The sequence below is a fragment of the Nipponia nippon genome, unplaced genomic scaffold (genome assembly GCF_047370975.1).
Source record: "Nipponia nippon isolate SJK-2023a ecotype South Korea unplaced genomic scaffold, ASM4737097v1 scaffold_2, whole genome shotgun sequence".
Classification (NCBI taxonomy): Eukaryota; Metazoa; Chordata; class Aves; order Pelecaniformes; family Threskiornithidae; genus Nipponia; species Nipponia nippon.
The window spans coordinates 69,527,706-69,545,931 of NW_028262336.1; the positions used below are offsets into that span (position 1 = coordinate 69,527,706).

General features: G+C 38.3%; 1 long non-coding RNA gene across 1 annotated transcript; it reads left to right on the forward strand.

Annotated features, from left to right (window-relative positions):
- Positions 1-246: 246 nt before the first annotated feature.
- On the forward strand, positions 247-12,019 carry LOC148055832 (uncharacterized). Its single transcript, XR_015705020.1, has 3 exons — positions 247-308; positions 10,023-10,254; positions 11,562-12,019. It is a non-coding gene; the product is annotated as an uncharacterized LOC148055832 (long non-coding RNA).
- The last annotated feature ends 6,207 nt before the right edge of the window (positions 12,020-18,226 follow it).

Below are 18,226 nucleotides of genomic sequence, written 5' to 3' on the forward strand. Positions count from 1 at the left end.
CTGTGTTTTGGATTTAGTATGAGAATAATGTTGATAACACACTGATGTTTTAGTTGTTGCTAAGTAGTGGTTACACCAGTCAAGGACTTTTCAGCTTCCCATGCTCTGCATGGCGTACAAGAAGCTGGGAGTGGGCACAGCCAGGGGGCCTGACCCACATTGGCCACAGGGCTATTCCACACCATATGACGTCATGCTCAGTATATAAACTGGGGCGAGTTGGCCGGGGGGGAAGGGATTGCTGCTCGGGAACAGGCTGGGCATCAGTCAGGGGGTGGTGAGCAATTGTGTCGTATATCACTTGCTTGGTACATTATTATTGTATTATATTATTATTATTATTATTATTATTATTACTACCACTACTACTATCATTCTATTTTATTTTATTTCAATTATTAAACTGTTCTTATCTCAACCCAGGAGTTGTCTGACTTTCACCCTTCCAATTCTCTCCCCCACCCCACTGGGGGGGAGTGAGTGAGCGGCTGTGTGGTTCATAGTTGCTGGCTGGGGTTAAACCACGACAGTCTTATATTCAGTTTGGAATAAATAGATGGAGATCTTGCTGCTGCTGTAACCTGACATTTTCAATGCATTGAAGTTTCTGTACAAAAAAGCATGAACTGCAGCTGCTGTCACTTTGCAGAGACTGAGTGATTGAGAACCTCATAGTGCCTTGCCAGATAGATCCTGATGCATCACTGATGCTTTTTCCATTATAACAGATAGCCGCCATCAGAAATGATATACAACCAAGAGGCAGAATTTCATGTCCTGTATAACTGTGTTTCTTTTGCAGGATGTGGTACTGGTTATTTAGTGAATATAGGCACAGGTAGTCCTTTTTCCTTACCCATATTTGAACTTCAATTTTTGAAAGGTAATTTTAATATTTATCTCTAAGATTGTAATTTGTCCAGAGGGTGACAGACCAACATACTTTTAAATGTTGTTCATATGAAAATATATTAACACAAACTGATATCCTCAAAATGCAACTGAAGCTGTTGGTTGTCACCTTAATTGTTTCAACTAGGCTTTGCATACCCTGCTGCTGGGAAATAATCATGCTGTAAAGCTTTCAAAGAGGTGACTTCAGCAATGTGTTAAGAAGTAAATCAAAGTACAGCTTTTATCTACTGCATGCTAAAGGAATTGTTATTTGAACATATATAGCTTTTAGATTGTAAAAATTTTAATGACAGTGATTGTCCTCTTGTACCTATGAGATTTTGTATCGAAGGAAGACCCTTGTTGAAGTGACTAGTTTTGATACTGCCATTGCATAAATAGGCAACAAAGTACATCCTGTGATTCAGAGGGGCTATGACCAAATAGACGCAAAAAGTTAAACTAAACTAAACAGAGAAAAGAATTCTGTTAGTCTTGAGGATTAAACATCCCCTCAACCCCCCACAAAAAAACCCACCCAAAAAACCTACCGAGAAGTAAAATTAAGTAAAATTAATGGTGTAAAAGTCAACCAGGAACTGAAGAAAAAACATTGTGGGTTAGTAGTGGTAATTAGCGAAATGACTCTGAATTTCCTCCTACTTTAGGGGTTCAGAAAAAAGAGAAGGCAGTGAAGACACCCAGGCTAGCAGATTAGATGTTTGGGAGACTTGTCACTTGCCCATTGCCAATAGTAAACTTCTCTTTTCAGTCAAAGACAAGATTAGTTTCTTGTTTGCACTTGCTTACCATCTAGTGAACCTTGCATCAGAAACTTAGATTTTGAGGAACATTACTGCAGATTAGCTACTCTCAATGCAGAGTGGAGCAAATGAGCAGACGTTAGCCCTTGTGTTCAACGTCAATTTTTTCCTTTCAATATCCTATCTTGGTCTTCTCTGTAGTTTTACTTCTTTGTACTCTGCATTGCACCATAAGAGAAAAGGCTGATGAGGCTGAGGGGTGGGGGAAGGGAGGCAAGTAAGAGAGATTGAAGGTGGCATTCAGAAATGTGAGTCATGCACGTAGAGAAATATAGTGGAGAGTTCATCACGAATAACTTGAGTTACATGACTCCATAAAATTTTAAGTTACAACTGAAATGGGATGTATTCACATGCCTATACGATTCCACATAAGCTTCCACACCTGCCATAGATCTACATGCAGCATTAGATGCAGGTTGATTACTGATGTATTGGGTGTGCTTTTTAAATTTCAGGGCAAAATGCCTCTGTTATATGCGGTGGAATGAAAATGCATGTGTTTCTACTTACCAGAGGTGACAGCCCGTTTTGTGCAAAAGGGTCTTTTATTTAACCACTGAAAAGCTATACAGCTGTCATAAATCACTTTGAAATGGTATTGTATTAATTTCTGATAATATCCACCTTAATATCATTGTGTTCACTTTATGCTGCCTTAGCCCTTTCCTGTGTATTATGTAATAAGAAAGTTCAGTATTCACAGGAAGTCTTTAAGGTGCTGGATGTGAAAGTCTTGCTTTCAGAAGATTAATGATGGCCCCTTGATTCTTCTTAGCCCTCCTTCCCTGCAGATATACACTTTTACATGTTCATCCTGCCTTTTCTTCTTTTGCCTAATATGATATCTATATCAAACACAGGGGCAGCAGGACAGATTTCTCAGTTCTCCATATTGCAGCAGTTAAGTGCTCTCCCTCCCTCCCTCCCTTCCTTCCTTCCTTCCTTCCTCTGTCTCTCTTTCTCTCTGTCTCTCCCCCCAGCTGGCAGTTCTTTTCACTGCAGAAGGCAGCTCCCTAACTTTTTCCCCAATACATATAAACAATATTTTAAGAAGTAAAAAAGACTCTGAATTGATTCTAAATCTTTTTTAGCTTTAGAGCTTTCTAATCTGCTTGTCATTCACACAGTTCAAAGGATGACATCCCTTTCCTGTTCGATCTGGGAACGCTGTGAACATGATGTTGCATTGGCAGAGCTGAAGGAATGGAAGACTGTGGATGTATTTTTCCTGACCTTTGTTTACTTCAACGTGCACTGCCTTTGGAATTAGATCCCAAGTCCATCTATCCATCTTTTCTTCCTCCACCAGCTTCTGTGAATACCCTTTTCACAGGCTGCTCAGTCTCATTCTTGTCTTCCGTCTATCTGATCCTTTTGAATTCTGCATGCCTGAATGACCACTGCTATGGCTTTTACAGGAACTGTTGAACCTGGCCTCAGCCTGGCCTTTTTTTATAGCCTGAGTCAGAGTCGGATGTTCAGGTCAGCTAAGATGATGGGACCCGTACCAGAATTTCACATGCTTAAGTAAATTTGGGTTGAAAATATGAGATGACAAAAAGGATTGAAACCGATGGACTGAGTTTTTATGGGTGTTTATATGATAATTAAGCACTTAGAAATGAGGTAAAATGACATATGTGCCTCTTCTTCTTTGTAAAGCTCACCTTAGAGAGCCCTAACAAAGAGCATGTTTGAAAGTGTAGGGATATATTAGTCTGAAAAGGAGGCTCATAAGTTCCCAAGGAAGGAGAACAGGTTAGGGTCATGTCAGAAAACATTTGTGAATTACTCCAGAAGCACAGGCAAGGATGTGAAGGGAAGAACACTCACAGAAACACTCACGTGAAATTTTAGCTGGGAAGAATTTGCCAACTGATGTCTAGAAGTATGTTCTGAGGACCGGGTAGGTAACCCGCTGTATTGCCAGCCAGAATGGCTTTTGGATTTCAAATCAATGCAGTTACCCATGTGATACATCTTCTGCCAGAAAGGTACACTGCTAGTTCTTCCAAGATCTATGATTTTTGATAGGTGACTCTTCCATCAAACAACTACAAACAACTGCTTATTTTAATGTTTCATTTTGGGAATTTCAAAACACCCTGGCATGAAGGGGATGGCAAAGCAGTGTGCATGGGACAGACATTTAAGAGGGTTGGGGCACAGGGGCTTCTGGAGCTCTGGTATGATCTCATATGGGAAAATAAAATATCAGATGCTGGGAAGGTATAAAATGCAGGTGAAAGTTCCAAGCATGAAACCACGTCTGCTGTCTGAAGAGCACATTTCTGCACATGCCCAGTAAAGGTCAGGAATACTGTCAGTGAAGATATCACAGGACATACCTTTTGATATTTTGCTTGGAAATCATATTATATGCATGAGCCAGAAATCTGCTTCTTTCCTCACTAAAAGCAGAGACAGCTGGCTGCAGGAATGCAGCGGAGGGTATCAGTGAAAATACACAAGATGATAGGGAAACACAAGGGGAGGGAAGGTCAACATCCTCTCCCTCCATTACAGACAAAAGTGAAAGCTGTTATCCTCAGGTCATAATCCCAGTGCCTGTAAGCTGACATGACTCAGAGCAAGCAGGACCTCCACCCATTTCCACAGGGGAAGCATCAGGTACATCGGTCAATTTGGAATAAGTGCTCTGTGACCATGAAAGATAACCTACTGTATACTGTTAGTGAGAAACTAGGGATGAGGGTGTTGTGCAATGTGATGTACTTGAATTTGGGGAAACCGAGTCAAAAGAAGCAGTTCAGGCACTTAACATCCATTTTTCTTTCTATCCATCCACCCATCCATCTATCCATCCATCCATCCATCCATGCATCCATCCCTGCATTTGGAAAGAGTACTGTCAAATATATGAGCCTTAACAGAAAATCCTTGGGAAAGAATGAAGAAATCAGGAGAGACCCAACAAATTCTGTGGGCTCATTTTACCTAGAGACATTGAGTTACAATTAGATGTGCTTGGAATGAAACGAGGCTCATTGAAAGGAGGGTTTGGGGCAATGAGGTCACAGGATGGAATATGAAACTTTGATCTGAGAAACTGACATTTTGAAGTTGATGTCTGATATTTTTATGAAAACTGCATTGTTCATAAGAAGGAACTCTAAAAAACATTTTACTTTTAGATGTAACAAATGTACCAGCCAAAATGGAGCTTGTAACCAAACTTCTCTAAGATAGTTACAAAATAGATCTGCTCAGCTATTTCACTAAGGTGCAGCAGATGTGGAAAACGAAGGATATATGAGTACTGTATTGTATAAATATAATATTATTACTAATTTACTTATTCCATATTATTCTGCAGGCTGTATGAGGTTAAATCAAAAGAGACTTCTATAGGGAAAATGAAAGGAAATGAAACAATTTCAAAGACCAGGAAAAGAATGAGAGCCATTTTTTTCCAAAGAGCATACCAAAAATCATTCAGAGATTTGTAGATGAACACTTTTGGATAATGCTATCTGATCTACTGTAATGCAGCTAATGATGTATTTTCTAGGGCAGTGATGCTGGAGGCAGAATTTAGGACTGAAGGGACACCTCACAGTTAAAGATTATTTCTAAAGAGGGAGGCAGAAACAAAAAGCTGAGTGAAATAGCATGCTTGATTTTAAAGGTAGGGATGGGACCTTAGTCCTTTCCTGTCCCTATTTTGGCACTGGTTTCTACGGTGTGCTCAGCTGGGTTGTCTGGCTTATTCACAACCCCACAAGCATGCAGCTCCCCAGTCTCAAAGGCACTGAGTGTGCAGTAGCATGGTGTGTCTGCTGCTGCACAGATTTGGGTGCAACTGGGCAAAGAGAAGCCAACACATGCTTGCAAACAAAGAATAAATTTTAAAAAAGCCACATTATTTCAACCCTGTTCTGTGCATATTGTTTGTGTTTGTCTGAATAGAAAAAGTGTTTGTTTTAAAGAACCTGTTTTAGGATTGGTTTTAATTAATGGAGAGCCAGAGAGAAGTTTTCCGTAGTCCTCTGTAAGAACTGGGACTGTTTTGCAGTGATAGGAAAACTGCAATGCAGAAGTCCAGTTTGAGTATGGTCAAACAACCTTTTTCTCTCTTGTAAGAAATAATACAAGCCTTATGACCTGAGAGTGAGCTGCAAGACAATTACAAAGGAACGTAAAACACAGGTTGTCTTGTAACAGGAGTATGAGAGGAGGCACCCCATCCCCCCCCCCCGTAGGAACAAATGAGGTGGGAGTCAAGTGACACATGGCTTTATTGGAAGGAGCCCGGACTATACTGAGTGTGGCTTGGGCAGGCAATGGCAAGACACAGGGTTTGGCCAGGGAGTGGGTACATGTTTAAGTGCCAATTAGGTCAGGCACAGGCTTCACTCAGGCTCTAACAAGCAGGCTCAGATCAATGATAACAGCCAAGGGAGCTGAGATATTTCATACCTGTTATCTCCTTGCAGTCATCTTAGATTGCCTTTCAGAGGCAGAAGGCTCATTGCTGGTTTATTGACAAGCAGTGACTCGTCACTGCTTCCAGCTCCCCCACCAAGCACCCTTCTCATTTAGCTGTTGCTAGATCCCTGTTTTTCATAAGCAAGCCTGGAAATGAACATTTCATGTTGTAGCTATCACTGGCCAAACTTCATTAATATGTTCCTACATATGATAAAACTGCTTTTATACCTTGTTTCTGCACCTCAAGTATTACAGTGCAAATGAGGGCTCTATACAGTTCCCTGGTGTTCTGGAAACTTGTCCATATGCATACAAATTGATACAGTGTGTTAAGAAATGCATCTTTCCAGCTCGGTACTTACTCTTGTTCTCAGCTAGAGCAGGGCATAAAGCTTAGGCATTGTTTAAAACATGGAAACTCTTCCAAATGTACTGGCAGATAAATACAAAAGCTTGTAGTTGGTTGCCCTATGTAAAAGTACTGTATAAAAATATGTAAGCAAAAATATCCAAGAATTATTTGGAAACTTTCTCATTACTGGGATCACAGAACATACTGGCTCCTGGGTGTGTTCCTTAAGGCCAAAACTCCCCCAAATCCCATGAATCTCCTGTAATGGAGCAGGATGCTTTAAAAAGCATAGCACAAATCCTGTGAACCACTTGGATCTATCTAAGATAAAGTTGACATGTTGCGTTGGATTATTGTCCAGCATTCCTCCTCAAAATCACCTCTTTTGGTATTTATAAAGCACGAGCAGGAAGCATAGTATGAATGCTATTTTTCATACTACAGTGTTTGCATCTATTGTTCCTTGTCAGCGATTTTGGGTTATATGCACGGTATTTCTGAAGATGCTAAGTGAACTTCTACTCCAAAAAAACCCCTCCTAGCAAGAAAAAGCCTTTTAGTATGCCATGGCACTTTAAAAACTGTTACTTTGAACTTTAACACTGGTACTCAAGGGGACAAAAAGATCTAGAAGTAACTCAGGGCAGTAGGTAGCAGTGCTTCCCCAAAGGCTCCTACCCTTTTGTTCTAGGATGGACAGATGGATAGATGGGTAGCTGGATCCCAGGATGATCTGACAGTATTAAGCTTAGAAGTCCCTGCTGATTCAGTCTCTCTGACCACAGTCTCATACTACTCAGCCAAGATGAACAACCTTGTGGTTATTAACATGATGTAGCCCTATGGAAGTCATGCTTAAACTCTTTGTAATGCTCCACAGTAACTCAAGAGTTACTAGTTGTGCATGTAGCTGTAGATGTTATTCTAAAAGCAAGTAATATTTTAAAAATAGGCATATAGGTGGGGAACAAAATGATCATGCAGCATTTACCCTGGTTACTCTGTCTGATTAGATTACAGTCCATTCTAAAAATTCTTCTGTAATGATAAAATTCTGCAAATAAGAGGAACCGTATATTTTATCACCTGTACACCTACAAAAAAAACCCCAAACCTTGTATTTTATCTCTTCTTCTATATGACACGTTCTTTCCAAAACCACATGGAATACACCCGATGTCAAGTTCAACTTAACTTAGACATTTCTGCACTCAGAAGCAATCCTGTTGAGTAACTTTCTTCCGTTCTGACAGTCTATGAATTCTAAATCAGTGCAAACTGCAAAATGAGGAACCTTAGAAGTTATAACTGAAAAAAGCAATTGCCCTACTTCATTAATTCCACCAACAATTCCATGTGTGATTTACACTCATACTCCCACTTTAACTTCCTTTCAGCCCATAAACTGTTTTGAGGTCTAACTTATATTACTTCAGGTATTTCTCTGACTTTGCTGAAGACAGCAAATAAATCTGCCCCTTGTCTTTCTGATTGCTGGCATTCTTTAGCACATAGCAACGGTTTTTCACACTTTGTGTGTGGTGACTTTGTGTTGTAGAGTATTGCTTTATATTGAAATAACAGTATCAAATTAATTTGATCTGATCCCTGGAGCTGAATTCCAACCACCAGGCCACATAGGGAATATATCTTTTATTTATAATTCATTTACTACTGGCAATCATAGTGGCAATTTCATTAAATGAAATATATCCCAAACCTAAAAGCCCATTAATATGAACTTATGATTGATCTGACTTTATTAACTTTACTGACTTGCTCTATTTGTTTCCAGAATATTAATAAAAATATTTTTCCCTTACAATTTTTTAAAAATATGTATGTATAGAATTGTTTTAAACAGTTCAGAAATAGGTGTTTCAGAGCAAATAAAAGAACTGTCATCTTTTCTAATAATAAACTTTGAAACGGGTCACTATTCCTTAAAATATAGAAAAAGTTAGTCATTCTAAAAGTCAAATCTGCCTGGAATTATTTCTCTAAGGGTTAAAAATAAAATGGACTTTTCAAAACTAAAGCAGGCTGAATAATAATCCAATTTTAACCTCACAATATTTTTGAATAGTGTAGAGTAGTCCTCCTTTCTTATCTGTTGGGCAGGGATTTCCTGCTACTGACTACACATTTGTGTCTTAGACAATATAATGGGTATGCACATTAGCTACTGTATTGGTCTTACAGTGCACCACAAATAAGCAATAGAAAGCTGTTTTATCTTTTTCTCAAAAAATATTTTCTGCTGTCTGTATTAATTGGCATTTCAGATCATGTGCTGTCACTTTCACATTTTGCTAAGGAAAAAGAAAAGGAAAAATATGTATTGCAGCTATTGTTGTTATTAATATAAAGCCTGACTATTCTTACGGAGATTAATTTGAAATGACACTATGGAGCTTGACAGTTCTTGTTGGTTATTTTCATTTACTAGACAATTTTGCATGCTATTGGCATGGGACATGGTCTCAAGCAACAGCTTTGTTCTATTGATTATTGTTCTAAATGAAATAAATATTGAAGCAAACAGTAAGCCTAACTAAAGACTAAATTACTATGCTAGATAAATCTACAGTAAACAATTATCACAGAGAAATTTGGTGACACACATAATAAATGATTGAATATTCAACTGATAAACACCTTTTCTGCTGGATGAGGGACTAAGGTGCACACAAATTATTGGCTTTATTTGGAAATTTTGAGGTGTTCATATACTGGCTTTGGAGTGTGTGTTGTGCTTTTCTATATTTCAGTCATTTCAAGTCACTTTAATATTACTACTTCCATTCCTTTATTCTAAGGCAGTTGAAGATGCTTATGAGCAAAGCATGACTGAGCCAGCCTTGCATGTATTAAAATGTGCTATTAAATTGAAAATGTAGATCAGAACTTTTTCTCTTCAGCAAAGACCCAGAGAGTGCTTCTAAAAAAACCTGACAATCAACCAGATTTAGTAACCCATCCAAGTCTAGGTACTTAGAAACACATTGCTATACTGAATTCTGTGAATTGTTAGTTAAGTTGTTAAGCTGGGATACAATTCTAAAAATGACCGTTCTTTCCTCAGAAGAAATATAAAAGTTAGAATATATCTGCTCTAACCCTGCAAGTGGATATACTAGAATGGTGAATTTTAAATAAGTGCCCTGCAGCCTTGGAGATCAGTAGATAATAAAGAAAGTGTGAAAACATGATTCATCTGGTTTTTAAATCACAGGAAAAAAAATTTTTTTTGGCTCAGGTTTGATCTAGTCTCTATGGTACGCATCAGTCTTATTCCAAAGGAGTTTTGCTAGGGCTCTGTGTGTTGGTTATGACTTTTTCGCCTTACTTTTGTGTTCCATCTGCTGATGCCTTATTCAGTTTCAAGGACTGCTGCTTTGTGTGTGGGTATCTGTTATGATAGGCCTTTAATTATGTGGTCAGTATGAACCAAAACCCTCCTCTCTCTCTCTCTCTCCTTCCTTTTCCTTCCACAGGTGGAAAGCCTTGGAGAGCAGAAGAAAAATTGTAAAATCATAAAGAGGATGATTCTGACATCTTTCCAGCCTCTTTGTAGACCTTGCTGTTCTCCAGCTTCAAGCCCACAAGCAACCCACAGCTTCCAGAAGCAGGTTTCCAGACAATGACTGCTGCCTCCATGCTGCTTCCATGTCCTTGGTCTTCCTTTCTCCTGGCCACTGCACTCTTCTGTCTGCCCTGGTCTGGCAGGTGATTCTCGAATGCCTTTTGCTGCAGGTCCTAGGACTGCAGCAAAATTTTTTACAGTCTGATGATAAGCCAAACACACTAGAATTTAATTTCTCTTCATGTGTAGAAACTCTTCTCCATGAAGGTGTTTCATCAGCATTTGAGAGAGGGAGGGTCTTCTGTACAGAATGGCTTCCTATGGCTGTTCTGATTCACAATGGGATGCGTCAAGATTTTATAAGTGAAAGGGCAGTTTTCTCCTTTTTTCTATAAGCTCGCTGTTAAGACTACTCCATTTATGCATTTATCACTTGTGTGAAAATCTTCTGTTATGACTAGAAATTGCTCATCCTACTAGTTATCAATGAACTTTAGGTAATCCAGCCCCATGAAATTGCTTATCTTTCATTTTCACAGTTGTATTGGGTCTGGTTGGCCAACACTGGGCACCACAAAGAACTGTGATGTGTTAACCTTGGGTGGCCACCAGATGCCCGCCCAGTCACTGTCTCGCACCCTCTCCTCAGCAGGACAGGAAAAGAAAATACAATGAATAAGCTCATGGGTTGAGACAAGGACAGGGAGATCATTCACCAGTTACTGTCAAGGCAAAACAGGCTTGACTTGGGGAAATTAATTTAATTTATTGCCAATTAATAACAGATGAAGATAGTTAGAAATAAGAACAAAACTAAAACCACCTTCCCACCACCCCCTTCTTCTTCTCAGGCTCATCTTCACTCCTAACTCTTCTACCTCCTACCCCAAGCGGTGCAGGGGGATGGGAAAGGGGGGGTGTAGTCAGTTCATAACACTTCATCTCTGCTACTTCTCCTCCTCATGCTGTTCCCCTGTTCCAGCGTGGGGTCCGTCTCACAGGATACAGTCCTTCACAGAGTTCCCCAGCATGAGTCTTTTCCAGAGGCTGCAGTTCTTCAAGAATTGGAAATGGACTTTTTACAAGGGACCATAGTGATAGGACAAGTGATTGGAGCTGCCTGAAGCTGGCTCTGTTCAACTGGTGTCTTCTCACAGAAGGCACCTCTCCAGCCCCCGCTACCAAAACCTTCCCACCGACACCCAATACAACAATTTTGTTAAACCCAAATGTAATTATGGCCTGTAGTGAATGCATTTAAATATACAGGGAGAGTAAGAAGAATGCTGAACACGCAACAGGGCCATGGCAAAAGAATGTCAGTTTATGGCAAAGGCCTAAAAGCTGACAATGGAAAGAAAATTTAACTGCGAAGAAAATTGTTAATAATGAAACTTAGTTGTTAATTTTCTGTGACTATTTGACTAAGCCATTTTTTTTTGTGGTTTAGCACATATTTTGTCTTCTGACTATCCTACCATGATGACTGAAAGTCATGAAGATGAGTGCATGGTTTATGAACTTCCTTCTTGATTTCAAGCTATAAGGGATGAAATTAATTCCTGTGCAAGTGAGCCATCATGGAACATAATAAGGACTATGCTATGGGACAGCTATCACCCTCACTTCTGGAGAGGGGTCAAAGACTCTTTTTAGCATTAAATGAATATTAAATCCCTGAAGTGTTTAGAAGGTCCCTTTTCAGATCTTTTCTTCCATCCTGTTTCCATTTATATTAGTTTAGTTCAAGAAGTATGCTGAATTCTGGGGGAAAAAAATATATTTCTTCCTTTGCTAAACAAAATGTAAATAAACTTTCTAAGACAACTCCCCTCACAGTATGGTGGTAATAAGAAAACATATTGCCTAAGAATTAATTGTGCTATTTCATACTAGAAATGTTTGTCCCAAAAGATTAATAAATATTTTATTTCTGTACTGTAAAATGTTATTTTCCTTTTTTTTTCATTTGCTTCTCTATACTTTCTTAATGGCTTTACTAACAAAAAGTCTGTTGAGAATTATATAAAATGTCTTTCTTGATGCTCATTAGAACAATTCATTCAATATTAAACATATTAGATATCTCAGTGTTTTGCTATCTATTTTATGACTAGATCAGTCCTAAACAGTCCTAAACAGGTCACAGGCCTCAGTTTAAGGATGTTTGTAATAAAAGCTCTCCTGCACCTGGCTTTGTGCTTTGTAAGAAACTGTTTTTCTCCAGGGTACAATTACGTCAAGATTTTTTTTCAGCCAGCAAGAAGAAAGGATAATGGGCAAAACTCAAGTTACACCAAATATTTGGTCTGGAGTTTGGCTTTGCAATCTATTGGGTATTAAGCATAAGAGTTTGAAATCCCATGAGAACAATATGTTACTATTTTGTGGATGTTTTTAAAGGCTCTAATTTAGACTAAACTTCCTTTAATTTTTTAGTTCATATCAGAGCCTTAAGTCAGGAGTGTGAACCACATTTTAACTAAATTTTCCCATTCCACCAAGAAACAAGGTAGTGTTTTCCTTAGTACAGTTTAATATTACTAATGGTTCTTATTCTATGGAAGGGATTTAAGAAGCTAATTTGGATTAACTGGGAGCATTATTCTTTCTAATTGATTAAAAAGTGTTCTTGTTCTATACCAGTGCTCTGTTTTATACGGTACCTCCAGCTGCATGAGGGAGAGGTAAGGGAAAGCACACTCCTGTCGATGGGTGTTCCAGAAATACAGACTTGATGGAATAAGACAGAATAGCTTGGAAATCACTTGAAAGTTATAGTTTCAAATTAAATACAGTATCAAAATATAATCTATACTTACCATTGCAGAAAGATAGCAGTGGTGACACTAAAACAATACTTTAGTAACAAATCCTTTTGAGAATGTTGCCCAAAAAATCCATTGTCAACATAGGGAATTATAGGAAATGAAGTGTGATTTCACTAACAAGTCCATACAATAAACCTCTGTAGAAAACTGATACTAGAATCAAGGTCGGTCTTTATGGAAAGGCTGTCATCTAATGCACTGTAAGATTATTCCAGCAGCTAGACATCACCTCTTTTCTATATTCTTAATTTTCTGCTTCTGTAGTTGCACTCTTCCAAGAACGTGAAAAGGCATGGTTTCGAGTGAGAGATGACATACTTTATTAGATGAGCTGACATAGAGCAGTCATATATTCTTGTATAAAATTAGACATCTAAAATGTTAATGGGTTTATAGAAATGCTGTTTATAATACCATCAAATTGTTTTCATAGTTCCAGCATTCCAGGAATGATAGACCATGTCTTCTATAATATTAGCCTGGAAGAGGACATGGTTTAAGTCCTGCCCTGTCCCAGAGAAAAAGCAAAGGTTTGGCTACAAACTGTAAAACATCATCATGCCAAAGGTGCAGAACCATGAATTTGAAGGCATAAAGTGTCTGTTTTATTGCACTTGTCTTTGCCAATGGTTCTCTTCACAATTCTCTGAGACTGGTCCTTGGCTGTTAAAGAGTTTCCATTGATCTCCTGCTCTGCTGAATGTTGGGAACAAGCTGGTTTTTTTCTCTACCTTTCCTTGATGTTCTCCTGTCTTCTGTCCTTTGAGTCTTTACTCTTTCCCTCACTTAGCACATCCTAACCTTTCCTTTTCTGTGGAACTTCAGACAAGTGAGATTACCCTGCAGGAAAGAAAGAAATGGGCAAATAGTTTCTGAAAGATATATGACTGTTTCAGGTGGGGAGTCATTATGTTTTAGACTTTGAATGTTACATTAAATGTACAACAATGCAAAGACTTTACATAGGCAGACTCTACTGATATTTGTGCACAACACAGAGAATCTCTGCTCCTATATTTATCCAGAATCTCTATTTTAAGTTATTTAAATGAGGGCTTGTTTGTTTTTAAACTTTATCTTCATGAAATGCTAATGTTTGAATAGACAAATGGTTCTCTTCTAACTCTGGATTCCCTTGGTTTTGTGTATATTTCAAGCTAGACTCTTGACAATTCTGAAGTCTAATTTCTTTTCATGTAAATGAAGTACTTGAAGCTTAAGAATATGATTCAAATCTAAAGCATTAAAAAAAGAGAAGGTTTCCTTTTATACAGTCCACAGCAGAAGAGTGTTCCATTTTCCATTCAGTAACAGTGCTCGGACTATATCAAATGCAGTTTTAAAAGTGAGGTCATGATGCTATGATTCAAAATTTGTCAGATGTAAAGCCATAAGGGATTTTTAGAAGATGAAAAGACTAGACTTCTGATGTGACCTGATGCAGCTGAGTAACTCCCAAAGTCACAAGTCGGTTTCTGACTATAAAAGAGACATCTGATCAGATTGTCATGCTTTATGTTTAATGGAGTGTTACAAGGACTTTGACACAAACCATTACACACTATTTACTTATTCAAGGCAGAAACCTACTGGAAAATTGAATGAAATTATCCATACTTTAACAGCTTTGAGCAGATTGCAGTATGATCAAAATTTCTAAAATATGCCCTTTTTAGAACACTGGTATTAAATGCTCTTGAATTCTTGTATTGCTCTTTAATCATTATGCTTTACTAAATAATTTTTAACATCAGGATGCTAAATAGAAATGTTGCCAATATTGCAATTTATATCTGTCATACATGGCCAAGTTACGGACAGATCTATTATTGACTAGATTCAAATGGTAATCAGTTGTGAACCTGTTTTTCTTTCACATCTTACCAGTATTGGAACAAAACTCTGTTAGTCAATTTTTTTAGTATTTACAGTACCTTTGGAAACCAAAACCATTGTAAAAATCACTAGCAATAACTCCAGTCTGATGTTATTAAGAATTTGAATTTTTGACTAAAAGAAGATGCTCAGAGGAATCTTGGTCACATCAAAACCATGCAGAGGAAACATGCTATTGAATAATTACTTCAAAGCCTATTGGTTGCTACTCAAAAATGAAAAGCTGGTAAAATCATAATGCTTGTCTAGAAAGGGACGCTATTGTGAAATAACCGGTGAAACAAAGCATGATAGCTCTTTTGTAAATCTGAAGTTATGACATTGAGAGAGTGTGTGATTAGCATGGACTAGTTCTGAAACAGAAAGTTAAATGATTTGAAGGCTCTCTGAGGGTGGTAAAAACATGCTCACATAAGGAAAAAGAGTGAAATAAATATTCCAAGCATTTTTTTTCTCTGCAGAAATGACCAGGGCTTATATAATTATTCTCATATGTGATTACCAGATGAGTTCACTATGGACACCAAATATGAGCTAAGTAATCCAGCAAGCAGATTATATTTTCACTCAGGGCACTAATTATATTATAGAAAACAAGAAAAAAAGAACCTCTGAACCTCTGACATATTTTGGAAATTCTGCAGTTAATAGAAAAGGATCACAAATAAGACAGGTACTCTTCATTTTCCACTGACTGATATAGTGGTGTATATCTCCTTACGCAAGTCAAAGTATTCATTTGCTCCAGGCTAAATTGGACCCAAGCACTGCTTGTCTGCAGAGAAGAAATCCAAGTGCTTCAGGATATACTTCAAAACCAAGTAGAGTAAAATGTTAAGTATTAGTTAAGAAAGAAGCGTTTTGAACAAATAACTTTGCAGGGTGAATCAATTTACTAATCTGTATCTTTTTAAAGTGTAATCCATTGCTGAATTTTTGTGTGGACTTTATTTCTGATGAATCCTGTAATTGTAGAGATTTTTATCAGATTATGCTTTGCCCTACAAGGCAAAGGGTGAAATTGTTTTTCACCATCTAGCTGCATTAAAAGGGCCTGGAGGTCAATCATATCAGCAAAACATATATCTATGTCAGACGTAGAATGTTGACTAGAAAGTATTTCTGATATCTGCAATGATATTGAAAGTAATTGTCAAGAACCACGTTTAAGTGAGGAGTTTTAAATATATTTGAATAGTTTACTATTGAAATGCTCATATGGCTTCCAGTATTTTAATCACATGTAAATGTTAATAAAAAGATTTGCATAACACCTCATTTTTTGAAGTAGAATGGAATCTTTGTCATCATTTATGGATTTCACAAACCATATCTTAAGACCTGATTTTCACATGCACCGTATTTGGACTATAGTTTTAAAAGAACTCTCATCCCTTTAGACAGATTTCTTTGAGAGTTCTACTAAACTGGTGCCCCAAAAAAGGAAGTTGGTCATTAGACCAACTAAGTAGAAATAATTGAACATCTCATGGAACCATAGAATCATTGAATAATTTAAGCAGGAAGACAACTCTGGAGGTTGAATCCAACTCTCTGCTCAAAGCAGGTCCAATCAGCTCAGATAGCTCAGAGACTGTTCAGTCAAGTTTTTAATATCTCCAAGGATAGGCATTCCACAATCTCTCTCAGCAACCTGGTCTAGTGTTTGACCATCCTCATAGTGAAAAAATTTTCTGTGGTATCTAACTGGAATTTCCTGTACTTCAACTTGGGTCTGTTATTTCCTGTCCTTCATCTGTGCTCCTTTGAGTCGGGATCTGTCTTCTCTCTGTTGTCCTATTGGGTAGTTGTAGATAGCGATAACATTCTCTTTAACATTGCCTTTTCCAGGCTGACTAAGTCCTGTTCTCTCCGTCTCTTTGTCTGCCACGTGTTTCAGCCCTCAACCAAATTATTAACACACTACTGGATTTACTGCCTTCGACTAACATCTTTCTTCTGCCTGGGAACCTAGAACCAGGCAGAGTACTCGCAATAGAGGTTCACAAGTGTAGGGTGAAAGAATAATTTCCCTCAGCCTCCTGGCTGTACACTGTAAATGCAGCACAGGAGTCTCCTGGCTTCCTTTGCTGCAAGGGTCCCCTGCTGACTCATGCTCAGCTTGTTGTCCTGCAGAACCCCCAGGTCCTTTGCTGCAAAGCTGCTCCCCAGCCAGTCTGTCCCCAGTCTATGCTGTTGTGTGGGTTGCTCCATCCCAAGTGTGGGACTTTTTGCATTTGCTTTTGTTGAAGCTGGAGGGCTATTCCAGCCCTTGACTAGTCCCCCAGTTTGGTATCGTTTGGAAACATGCTGAGTGTGTACTCCATCCCATTGTCCAGATTGTTAATAAAGATATTAGACAGAATTGCCTCTAGTATCAATCTCTGAACGATGTCACTAGTAACCAGCTACCTGCTGGACCTGTGTCACTGATCATAATCCCTAGAGCTTAGTGGTCCAGTGAATTTTCCACCCACCTTATATGTCCACTTAATGAGTCCAGATAGTACCAATTTGGCCACAGGCATGCTGTGGGACACAGTGTCAAAGACCTTACTAAATCAAGGCATGCAACATCCACTGCTCTTCCCCTGTCCACAGCACCAGTCATCTCATTATAGAAGGCAACTATGTCAGTCAGGCATGATTTACCCTTCATAAATTCATTCTGACTGTTCCAAGTCACCTTCTTGTCTTCCATGTGCTTGGAGACAGTTTCCAGGAATATCTGCGCTGTAACTTTTTCAGGGACTGCAAGTGAGTTAAGGCGAATCAGCTGTCTGTAGTTCCTGGGTCTTCCTTCTTGCCCTTGTGTTACTGGGCAATACTAATACTATTACTAATAATATCTTATTAATGGAAGTGTGCTTTTTTACCATTGGAGTAAAACTATTGCAAAATTTCACTTATGAGAGGAAATCCTAAAAGATGAAACTCTATTATAAAACAATATCTTGAATGAAAAAAAAGCTCCGCCTCTCCTTACAGCAATGTAATTCTAAAACCTATATACATATAACATTTATTTGCAGAGGTTATACTACAAAGACCTGTGAGTCTTTATATTACAGGACTGGCTTAACAATGGTTTAGGGAACTGCATTCACTTCAAGTTGGTATTTTTCTATATATGATTTTTTCTTAGTGTGAAATTGAAGTAAGCAAGAGGAGTGAAATGGAAAATAATGGGATTGAAAGGTTCTCTGGACAAAGATACCCCAAGCCAAACTTATAGATGAAAACTTTTTCTGTAAAACGCCTGTGTTATCTAGAAATACAGAGCATGGAGGGTCTGAACTATATAGAGAACTGCCTCTAAATAACTAGAGAATTTCTGTGAAGGGAGGCTAAAAAGGATGAATAACTCATATTTATCAGGAGAGAACAA